Source organism: Anopheles aquasalis, chromosome 3 (genome assembly GCF_943734665.1).
Source record: "Anopheles aquasalis chromosome 3, idAnoAquaMG_Q_19, whole genome shotgun sequence".
Classification (NCBI taxonomy): domain Eukaryota; kingdom Metazoa; phylum Arthropoda; class Insecta; order Diptera; family Culicidae; genus Anopheles; species Anopheles aquasalis.
In genome coordinates, this window is record NC_064878.1 from 50,101,049 (window position 1) to 50,113,548 (window position 12,500).

At 47.3% G+C, this 12,500-nt stretch overlaps 1 protein-coding gene across 4 annotated transcripts in view; it reads left to right on the forward strand.

The window, feature by feature from the left end:
- Positions 1–12,500, forward strand: part of LOC126575560 (uncharacterized) — a 57,299-nt gene that overhangs the window by 38,701 nt on the left and 6,098 nt on the right. The window lies entirely within an intron of this gene.

Consider the following 12,500-nt stretch of genomic DNA (forward strand, 5'->3'; position numbering starts at 1 on the left):
GTTCTGAATGAATTATAGTGTAGCTGACGTCTAGTAGCGACTGCACTAGAGCAATATTTACAGCTAATAATTAACATTTGACTGTATTTTGTTCGTGTCTGAGTGCAGTAGCTTTTAAGCACTGACACCTTAAGAGTCCTTAATGCATCATAAAAAATACATTCTGCAATTGATTTCTTCTGCAGATTTTATTAAAATATTTTTTGCACATTCCTGTATCATTCTTTCACGAATACAATCTGCATTCCCTTAATCGAAATTAATATTGCATTAATTACTCAACCACCACGCCCCACCGAGCATTCGTCAAATATTTAATCGCCGAACACAAACTGCAACAAACCGAGCCTCGAGCATTGGGCTCGAATTTCCTCTTACGTTCTTTTTTTTCCCGACTCCAACGCGATTCCAATTCGCGAATGAAAAATGCAAATTGATGTGTCATGTGCACCCTGTTCACGGTGTCCAACGTTGCGTCCGGTCCATTCGTTGCGATGACCCGTGACGAGACCGTCACCGGTTAAGCTCCAGATAGCCCACATTGGGGTATCCTGGCATTATCCTGCACGATCGGACCTGCTGCTGCTGCTGCCGCTGCTGTGGGAAAACGTTGCATATAATTAATTTTGTTTCCTGCGTATCGTCCCTTATGGAAAAGCGAACGTGGTCTTTTGGGAGTGGAGCATAGCTACATGGCCAACGGAACACTCCAACCGACGATCTCGGTCGATCGAGCACAATTAATAGTGAATGAGCGAAAGAGCGCGAGTGCGACTGGGGAAAATGTGTTTTCATTTTAATACATTCCATTTTCTCTACGATTGCTCAACCGGTTTCAGATGAACTGGCACCTGCGGAGTGAGGGAGGAAATTCAAGGTGACTGATAATGGTTTCCGGTTTTTTTCCGGTGGCCCCCTCCGTTTCGCTTCACTAACTTTGCGCACGATTTTTGCTGCACTGAAATTGTTTGAAAATCCCTCGGAAAAGTTAGTTACAGAAATTGTGTATGCAGCCTTAGAAGTTGATTCCAGCTCGGTACAAAAATTCGCTCACCGTACGTGCTTCAACACGAACAGGTCCTGTACTGGTGGTGCATCGCTCGCTGATCTCGCCGGAACGCTGGAGTGAAGCGCTGGTACGTGACAGCTCGCAAATCGCAAACGAATGAAGTCCAGTCCGGGAGGCGAACGGGACACATTTTTTTACATCGCCATCAGCACACAATTGGTCAGTGGAAAATTGGAGCACGTTCCTTTACTGTTGCGGGGCAAACTGGTGCTGCAGTGACACTGCATCAACGTGAAGCGAACGTCACGCGAGAGAGAGAGAAAGCATACAGAAGCTCGGACCGAGAGTCCGTGATGAGTTTCAAGATCGGTGCAATCTTAAATCGATTTAACGGAGCACCGAGTTCGTGGTGTGGTTGTTTCCAATTTGGTCCGGTTTTGTATCACGCCCCAAAAGCTAAACGGGTATGCTGGTCAGGGCCTTCTGATGACCCAAGATGAACGTTCTACTCCGTTTTGCTCAGCCAGTTTTTTCTAATTGTTCTTCTCTGCACCCAACACAGCCAAAAAAGGGCATGCAGAACAGCTCGCTAAAAGCTCGCTAACAGATGGTTTTTTGTAACAGGAATGGAACAAAAAAGTGTTCTTTCAATCCGAGGGAACTCTCGGTCTCTCTCACCATGGCATGGAAGGGGGCATGGAAAATATGTTTAATGTTCGTAAATTTAAATTCCCGCTTATCTTCCCGCTGTGAACACACGCCCGGAGGGAGCGTCCACCGTTTTTACAGGCCACCGGCCGGTGGGCCCAAATTGGCTGGACAGTTTTACGGGAAGGCAGAGGATGCACACAGCCGGACATGAGAGCCGGCAGAGGTCCCCCCGGAAGGGGAAGCTCGTTGCATTTCGATGGTTTTCAACTCCAGCTCTCCGGAAATCTCCCCTAGAGTTGCTCCTGTGCCGGGGAACGGGTAGAGAGGACGCAATTCGTCCGAATTCACATCTCGGCACCGGAAAAGGAAAGGGAGCACGGTTGCACGGCCAGCCAAAAGTTTATCCAACGCATTCCCAGACCGACCAGAGGGCCACAAAAGTGTGACTTTCCCAATGCCATTGTGTTACGAGTTACGAGGCTGTGTGTCGTTACGATTGTTTCAAGTGTATGTGTGCGTCCATGCGTGTCTACTTCTCTCTCTTCCTCTCTCGCTCCCTCTAATACCCTTTCCAGTTCAAAGTGCGCTGGAGTGTGTGTTTTCCCCACTAAGTAAAGGATTCGTCCAACCAACTTTGTCATTCCATCGTCATTGAGATTCCTCGAGTTTTTTCCACCCCCCAGAGAGCTCCCACACTCATCCCGATAAAGTGGAAAATGGTGTCTTGAAACAGAGTGGCTCCAATGGGGCCAAACTTTCATTCGCACGAAGTGCCCCCTCAACCCTCTGGCCCCTTTCTCCCTTTATTCGGTCAGCATTGATTTCGAACCAACTTTTGTGTAACGCACGTCAAACTGGTGGAACAACTGGTGGTGAAGACAACGACGGTGTTACGTCGCACAGAGGTGGAAGTGACATTGTTAGTTTTCAGGATGTGCATATCAGATTCAACACGAAGTCACTTAGCATCCCACACGGGACGTGTTACAAGAGCCTACCAAGCCTACAACTTGTTACGTCGTTCGGCCTCACGAAAGGGGTCGGTTTTGTTGGAAACAAAGTGGGCTATTTGTTTGTTTCCTTTCTTTTTTCCTGGATTTCCACATGCTGCATGTTGATAATCTCAAACTCTGATTGGTAATTCCTTCCTCAAAATCGATCCACTGCTCCTTCTGAAAAGGTGTTGTCTCATCCAAACGAATAAAACATTTACTGCTGCAGATGCGCAAAATGACGAGCCACACGCGAAGCGAGCGAGAGGAGAGCACAGCACAACCCTTGTCACTCAACACGCTTCTGCTTCTGATCCAGCGTTCCAGTACCAGTAATACACCACAATTTATCGTAGGCCTTATCGGAACGGTCTTATAGGACATAACCGATGGCAGTAGAGGTGTCGTTATGGGCCTGGCATACCCACCACCAACACCACCACCACCAAAAGAACAAGCAGAGGATTTCGTACGACGTACCTCGGTAATGTCGACTCAGCCGCCGGTGTTCCTGCTACCGGGTTTTGTTGGGGCCTGTTAGTCACCGGAGAGCCCGCTTGCTCCGAAGAGATGATGGCGGTGCTGGATCGATGATGCAGTACACTTTTGGCCATTTTCTGGCAGATTATTTCGGATATTTTTCGCCGCTTTCGGCCACACGTACGGGCCCAGCCAGAAGAAGCGAGAAGCGTACAACGTACCATCATTACTGTACGCCGCTCGTGCATGTTTTACTTGATGTACTGCATCACTTTCCGGCGGGCACAAGCGACCGATGGGGAGTTGTTCTGTGTTCTTCGTCATGAATCGTCAGGCCCCTCCCATGCACAAAATGGCAAACCATCTATCTAGGATCTTTTACATAACCTCTAAACTATCGTATTATCCTTCGTTCCATCAAAAACACAGTGGCCGCCACCACCGTACGCCATTAGTCTGGCTTTTCTTCAGCCCCCTCCACCAAAAAAAAAAAAGAAACAACCCTTGGCTCTGCGGTTTTTCGGCGTGCTCCAATATTCTTTCTCACCAACCAACCAACCGACCGCAGTGTCACAACGTCTGATGGTGATGCTAGGACTCTCTAGGAGAGATTTCAATTTAGATAACACCACGTACCAGCTCGGTATGTGTGTATGCATGAGTGTTGTACAATTATAAAATATTGCCTCTAATCTCTAACGGGGGGACACCGGGAAAAAGCGAAGGCCAAGTGACGCGCGAATCAGTAGAGTGTGTGCTTGCAACCAACCAAGGAGAGGTGTTTCGGTCGCTCCATTATTAGCCGACGGCACACTAACGAACAGAAAGCTAGCACTAAAGGTGCCGCACCTTATATGCTGCTTCTGGTCATCACTTCAAAGTGCCGGATGGATGGATTTGAACTAACCCCCCACCCCGGGGTGGAGGTGCTTAACAGGCCGTGCATCGGGCATTGGGTTGTGGTTTTTCGGGGAAGGTGTTATTCCAAGCGAGGGGAAGGAGAGTGGACTTAAGACCCGATTATAGCTTGTCACGGAAGCACAGGCCATTAGCCGGTACCCCGGTTCGCCAGTGTTCGACCTAAAAGCGGACGTCGGTGTCGGTAGGTCATTGGATTAACCTGGCTGGTGGTTGGCTTTTATCTGGAGTAGAAACAGCGCTTCGAAGTTTCCCTCTATTTTCGAAAGGGCCCATTCGGTATTAAACAGTAAACCAGTGGCACGTTATGGTGCCGCTAATGAACTCAACGCTTATGAGGGAGACAGACCGGAAGTCTGTCTGGAAAACGAAAACTCAAAAATGAACTCAACGATACAGCTCTCCCCGAGTGTAGCACACGCGGGCTGGTGTTACATCCGTGATGATGTAAGATTAGCATGTATTTCATTAAATATTTGCTCGTGCCCGTTGAATGAGTTCATTTTTACAAAATTTAGCCCTACCTCTATGCACTTCGGTGCAGGTAGTACCATCAGGGCTTCATGATTCCATTCCATTTACCTCTTCATTCGAGGGCCTTACTCTTCTCTATTCTCACAACAGCACAAGAGATGAGTGTTTGTGCGAAATCTAGGAAGGCCTTTGCTTGCCTAAGAAATGTGGCTAGTTTGCTAGCTGGCTGGCTAGAACATCCAGCTTCAAAACATCGTTCCACGGTCGCATCGCATTCAGGCAAACACACGGGCCCACCAAAAAGACGGCTACGTCTGTACGCCTTCTTGCACCATACGTGCACGACGGCTCTAGCGGCAGCGTGAGTGCTATTTACCCAAAAGTTGTTCTCCCAGCTGCCCGCGGCGCAGCTGCTACGTTCTGCGTCACCAGGTTTCGAACCAACCAACAACCTGCCTAACGATGCTGTTCCTGGGCCGTGCACGGTCAGCATATAAAACAGTGGAGCGAGCAAACGATTATTCAACAAACCGAAATACCCGGCCCGACTCCACGGAACGGCACAGATGAAGATCATATGTTGTTCCGGAGCGGCCAACAGACTTCTCTCGGGCTTCTTCCGAGTGTTGTTGGAGAGCTTTGCTTCTCCGCCGGCAAGGTTATGTTTTTGCAGCTGATGCAGCCATCGGCACAGGATTAGTTGTAGTGGCAGCAGCAGCATCAGCATCAGCAGCAGATCTTTGCACGAAAACACGCAACTAGGTCAATGGTAAGGGAGGTGAGGGGGGGCGGACTTTGCTTTTGTCAATAACGTCGCGAAGCACGTGGACTCCTCCGTTGCCTCGAAGCAGTTTTCCCGATCCCGGATTTTTCTTTCTTGAAAACTTCTCTGAAAAGGCAAATAGTTTGCTGCTCCTGCTGCTGCTGGTCCTGGTGCTGATGCTGCGGGCGTGATGCGTGGTGAATTTTTGATCACGGTTTGTGCAACGCTTAACCTCACTTTTCCCGAGCTGCATGCATACAGCGAGCCCAGTACGGACCACGTACACACCCACACAGACACATGAGAAAAGAAATGGTACACCATTAGCCACCAAAAACATAAACGCCAACAACGTAGCGTAGCCTAAGTGGACGTGAACGATGCACGCTCCAGCGGTCGTTCGCTGCTCCAAACCGGTGGTGGCTTGGGCGGCATGATGAGGACCGTATCATTAGGGTTAATTTGTTTCAAATTTTGAACAGCATAGCATAGTGGAGGAGGACGTGATGCAGAGGACGTAAATGGCGAAAAGTTTACTTCCGCACTCTATGCGCGCTAATGTGCCTTTTGTTGCGAAACCCGGCATCCTCACTAGTGCGCTCGCTCGCTCGCCCGCGCTAAAGCTCTAATTATGGTCATATTAATGTGTGGCACTTTCACCATTAAACTCTGCTGACGTAGCATCAGAAAAACTTACCGGGAAGGCGAAGTTTGCGCGTTCGAAATCGTGGGAAACTTTTTTGGAAAATTAAGATACATTCGAGTAGGAACAACATTTTACATAATGAATTTCCCTTCTGTGCTATGACTTTCGGTGCACTGGAAACAATGAGGAGTAGTAAAAATACAGCTAAACTATGTATAACTGCACTAACTCTTTTGCCATCCCAATGAAACCTTTAGTTGCCAGAATGGTTTAATTCTTTTATCAATGCAACCATCAGCAATTCGTGATAAATTTCAATGGCTTCCTCTTTTCAAATAAGACCCACAGTACAATTTGTCTTCCATCGTCTTCTTCGTTAACAAAATCAGCGGTCTCAAACTCGCCGCAACGTTTGTGATGTTCATGTTTGTTAAGTAGGACCATTGATTTTATGTTTTATGGCATTTTATTAAATTTTTTTCACTATATCGTGGAGTTTGAAATCCCTTGGCTTATTTAACCGTTTAAATTTCAATAAAAAAAACCCTAAAAACCCCGATTTGTTTTACCGGTTACCTGGCGCCTCCATCATCGGATTTCGGAGCTACATCATTTCGTGTTCCCGGCGCGTCGACCAGTTTTGGACCAGCTCTCTGGCCACGAAATCCGGCTCCGGTTGGGCTTTGGAGAGAAAAAGCTAATTTAATAAAGCCATGAAGCAACAAATTATCTGATGAAATGGCCCGCGGACTGGTTGATACTTTCTTCTGCGCATGCTAATATGAGTTTTAGGGCCCCTGATCTAAATTATGAACCATGAAAAATCATTCTTTTTTCCTTCATCTAATTACTTTAAACAATCTGCCATCTCCTAACTGTTATACCTCGAAACAGCGTGTTCTTTATTCAAAGTTCTTCCATCAACAAAATTACCATTTATGTTTCTACGTCACTACGATCGAAAATACGCAACCTGCGGTTACTACGCACAGTGGCAACCGTAGCAACAGTCTACCATCAGTTGCTTCTTCGTTCCTCAAACAGTAACATCATCAAACAAAAACGGGCTGCATTCCACAGCCAGTAGTGCCCACGCCATAAGATAGGATGCCGCTATTTTATTAGCTTCCAGCAGTCCAACATTAACTATGCAATGGAGCACATCCATTATACAGAGACAGCCACACTCGATACCATCAATCCTCCACCGCGTGGTGGCACTAAACGCGCGCGCGCGCTGCTAACGAGGCCAAAGTGTGATTTTGATTGATTCAGCCAATTAACGACAAAACGAAATGCGATTATACATTTTCTTCCGCCGTCGGGTCTTGCCCGTCTTCGAGGCAAGTGGTGCCAAGTCAAAGGAAAAATCGTTGCTCCCTGGCACCCCCTTCCGTTCGCTCTTGGCTCACGGAAATGGCGTTGATCCTGCAGCAGCCAGCTCCCTCATTTCCTAACCCGGGGGGCATTCACGGGATGATAAAGTGTTTATTGCGCGAATGGTTTTTGGTTCATTCGCTTTGAGCGCGCGTGTTTGTGTCTTCGAAGGAAGGTGAAGGTAAGGAAACGATAAGTCGGTGATTAAAAGGAGGCCATAATTTGATTTCAATGATTATGGCCAGCCGTACTGGGCGTACACCACGCTCCGGGGCGTATATTTTCGTATTGAATTGCTTCATTAAACCAACGCAAAGCCTGGCAGTGCAGCACTCTCGTTGTGGACAGTTCAATCCATTTCCTGTGGTCGTGCTTGATCGTGGAAGTTTAGTGTTCAAAAGGGAAGTAATTACTGGCTCTTGCGGCCTTTCAATCGTACCACTCAGAGTCCTTAAAGGAGTTGAGTACGTTCTTAAATTTGGAAATTGAATTTGAAGTGGAAACATCCTTCAAACCTTAAAGTGCTCTAGAGCCACGGGCTGAACCAGCAGCTGCCAACATTCCAATCATCCTGATAAACCTCGATTCCAACCGATAGACCATATTTGCCTTCAGACAGTGAGAGGGGGAAACTTCGTTCGACCTGCTTTTCTCACCTGCTTCCCACACACTTTGTGTTTGACTTTATGTGGTCCGCTGCTTTACGCACACTCTTCCCAATCGCTCCCCAACTCCCGAGACAACATTTTGATCCCCGAGCAAACATTCCTCCGAAGATTCCGTTTCTTAATCGGATCGCCTCGACTCGTGCGAGAAGTTGAAGCAAACACAAACCGGGGGGCGAGAATCCGAACCATTTTGCTCGGAAATTCCTATCCAACCACCGGCCGGTCGGCCACTATCCAAAGTACCAAAGCGAAAGGAAAGCTTCGAGGCTCAAAGGCGACTACGAATGGAAGTCCCCGAGGCGATGGCGACCTACAAATTGATATGCTAATGCAAGCTAATAATAATAAGGCAATCATAATCTCGGCTACGGAGTACGTACATGACATACGAACAACGCACGGCAAGAACGTACCACACGATACAACGCTCGTGAAAGGTTCAAAACCACTCAGTTCTTGCTTTGCTGGCCGGAATACTGGCCCTACTTCGGTCAAATGGAGTCGCTCCGTTGTAGGAACTCGCCACCTTCAAGTACTTTGTGCTAACGAATGAAGCCATAAACGATTTCAATAAAACTGTTCCTTCGCCTCCACCTTTCCGGGGGGCTTTTGTAGACCAACTGGAACCTTGGAACGCTGGAAGGTGGTCTTTTGAATAGCTCAACTCATCGTAGATGCCTTCTAGGCTTCACAATTGATAAAGGACACTCTAAACAAACGGCAAACCACTTCAGTTCAACTCTTGCTTAGCATCCAGCACACAGAAACATCCAAAGACTCGTCCAAACACACATCGATCACCGAATTCCGGACGGAACTAACGAGCGAGCGGGCGAGCGGTGCTGAAATAATGGAATTCGATGAAACTTATTCCAGCGGCCTGTCCGGGTGTTCGGTCAATTTATTTCACCTTCGCATCCTCCCGCTTTACGCCGTTCGCTTCGGTCTGCTCGATCGATCAATCCACTGGCCAGTATCGGAACTTCGAGGGTACGCTGCAGTCAGCTGTGGTCAATGTCGAATACCGGACGCTGCAGACTGGGACCAGGTCGGCAGATGAACAACTTCTTGGCGCAGCAGCTGACGCAACCAGGGAACTAGCTAGCTGGCTTACCTGCGCGCCGCTGGAAGGTGGGAATAAATATTCATCACCCACCGGGCACCGGGCATCGACGTTCCCCTGGGGCCCTGCTTAGCAGCTAGCTGACCTGCCTCGTTCGGAAACATAATAATTTGCTCCATTCCGTTCCGGAACGTTTCGATATTGTGGTCCGGACGGTTGAGTTCAGCATACATATCGAATTGCATCCCTCGATCGATTACGTGCCGCAGGGCATTCGCCGTCGCCACCGGCTTTTGCCTTTTGAACCGACCTATCCTATTCTATTCTACGTCCCGACCTGCCTTATACTGTGGAAAGTGGTTCGATTGTGGTCTCAATTACCTTTTTCCATTTTTATGAACTCTCCAAAGGAACAAAGGATTCTTATTAATACAATAACGTTCGTTCCGTTCGATATAATTGCAATGATTAATTCGAACAAAATTAATGTCTGATCAAATGAGGCGAAGAACCGTTCATCACACTCGCACAAATCGATTTAGTGAGTGGAGAGCCCCCCCCCTGGGGAGAAATACCTGAAAATTGTGCAAGTCAGGGCCAGGTGTACGTGCCGATCGAATTCTTGCCGAGAGGCCATCAGCAAGCGAATGTGCCTGGCCACGCCACGATTTCTTTCGCTCTCTGTGCAATTCTTTCGTTTTCCGCATTCCGCTTTCCTTGCAGTTCATTAGTAACGCTGACCACGTACACGCCAAGCTTATAATTTGAATTCAAACGGAACGGTTCTCTGCAAACTGCTGACTCAAAGGAGGGTGCTGACTCACTGCTTCTCTTCGGTTAGGTGTTCCTCAGTACATTTTTGGTGTGGCCCGAGGAATGCATTTTGCGTCAGAATGAGCAATGAAGCGAATGGAACCGGTATATTTCTCTCATCGTTTCTACAAATAGCGAGCTCCATAAAATTAAATAGTTTCTAAAACTCTTTTTGACAGTTTTGTGACGTGCTAGTGCCATCATCGCTGGCTCTAGTGTCAATCTGCGCCCTGATCTGCTCAGAACATATTTCCTACACATGCCACGGACACGATTGACGAGCAATTTATGATTCATCACACAAATCACCATTAGACTGATCCCTTGACCACACCATTGGAGTAATGGCTGCGGGGAGGACTTGGCCAAAATGAGGGAAAAGAAAACGATATAGAAACAAGCTTGGAGTGTGCCGCAAGCTGACCTTTTTGAACCGAAAACCCGATCCGAGGCGATCCCAAATTCATCGCTCTCGCTTCGGTTGATGATTGATTACGAAATGATTGATTTTTCGGGCGGAGGAGGTCCGGACATATCATACGGTTTTTGGTCCGTTGGATGGATGACCCGGGGGCAAAACGTGAAGGGCGGAGAGTTCCCCTCTCGTTCCCTGAAAGTCCCCGTTTACCACTAGCTGACCCACTTGCTGCCGGGTGCAGTCGGCAGCTGCCGCACGAGCAAACATCATGTCCACCCGTCCACGGTCCCGCATTCCCGTCCCGTACAAGTTCGACCAAGTTCGAATACGAATTGCTTCTGTCACACAGACACACAGACACACAGACACACTCGGCTTGTCACTCTACAAATGGATTCCATAATGCTCCAGTTTGGCCAAACTTTTGGCACACACTCTACTCACAGCGTTCGTTTCCGCTGCTCGATCCCTTCCGTGAACAGCAACTTTGTCATCGATGACGACGACGACGTGGACGACGGCGATGGTCACGATCCGAGCTTGAGTTGTGATTAAAAATGAGCATTTCGCAGTGCAACGCGCGCGTACAATGCAAGCAGGCCTTTGGGAATGTCCCGTCCTGTTTTTTGAGGTCATCCTGGTCGAGTGGCATGAGGCGGAGTCTTACTGTTGCTAACCATCCCCTGAACGCCTCCGGTTTGGTTGCCCCCCACCCGGCAAATCGGTTTGATATCGAGCACTTCCATCCGGTGACCGGTAATTGAATTAAAATTCATCGTGTACCGGTCCCCCCGTTTTGACAGGCCGGTCAGATGGGGATCGAAACATCCAAATGCATTTCGCACTAATTACCCGGTAATCGATAGCAATCGACACCGGAGACAGCAGCAGCAGCACTGCTAGACAGACGCAGTCCGATGTTGTCTGATAGGGGCCGACAGATACGCGTGGCCATTTGTTGGTGCATTTTTTATGCTCACACCATGACCGCTTGGGCCGCCATTTTGGAAAACAATTCATTAGCGAAGAAGTAGCCCTGTCCACCACGTTTCGTTGTGTCTATCGATTGCGAGAACTACGCGTTCCGATGGTCGATTGGTCGGAGGCTTCTGCCAAATGAACCACAGTAACAACCTGCCATTCCTGTCGGCATCGGCCCCGGTGCCAGTTTATGTCGCCGGTAATTATGATGTACCCCGGATATGAGCAACACAAACGAGCTTTGCGCGAGGTGGTATTCGAGTGGCTTTTTCGAAAAAGCAGAATGCCGGTGATGAAGTTAATGTCGGGAAGTGGGTGACCGTTAGGATAATTGGAAATAAATAATAAGCTAATTGGTATTCATGTATTCCTGCAATAAGTTCATGTTTATTTCGCTGTTCTTGGATGTATCCGTGTTTGCGTATGTGCGTATGTATCAATAAAAATCGATTTACTCGATCACTGCAAGGGCAGAAGGGGGGGGGGGGGGGAATCCAGAATTTCATGCAGGAGATCTAGGGGGTTTTGAATTGTTTGTGTACAGTTGACATGAAGTGGTTTATTACAATTGCCTCTATTAAGATAGCGCAATAATTCGAAGAATTGATGCTAAATTTTGCACATTTCCATAGCGAAAACGTTTTATTTCACTTTATTGAAAGAAATTTCAAGCTGCAGCATCACCTAATTATTTTAATTGTCTGTTAGGCTGTTTGTGTATGAAATGATTGTATTTTATGCTCATGAATGTATGCCATTTACTCCATTTTGATACAGTTATTTAGTGCCCAACATTCAATTTTAATTTTAAAATATTTGTTTAATATGCAGAAGCCACTTTGATTGTAATCATAAGAATAAAAATAAAACTAGCTGCTAATGGTTTCTATAACATAAGCCACCACTAAAACAACATGCTATTTATGTTGTTTTGGATTGAAACTTACAGCAAATGATTCTCATAAGTAAAGCTTTCTATTGACTGCGTTGTCTTACTCGTCAGATGCACATTCTTTTCGCTGTATTGATTGTAATTGATACTCCTAACCGATACATTCTGCTCGATCACTTCATTTTGGGGTATGTTATGTGTTAATACTTTAACATAGATTTAGACCTTCTCGATTGTTTAACTTCAAGACTGCCTTCACGGTATCTTAACTTCTGAAATTTAAAGCTTTCGTAACAATGGTAGTCGGTAGTTGTAACCCCTTGATAAACTAACTAGCCCCACCTGGTGCAGCTGT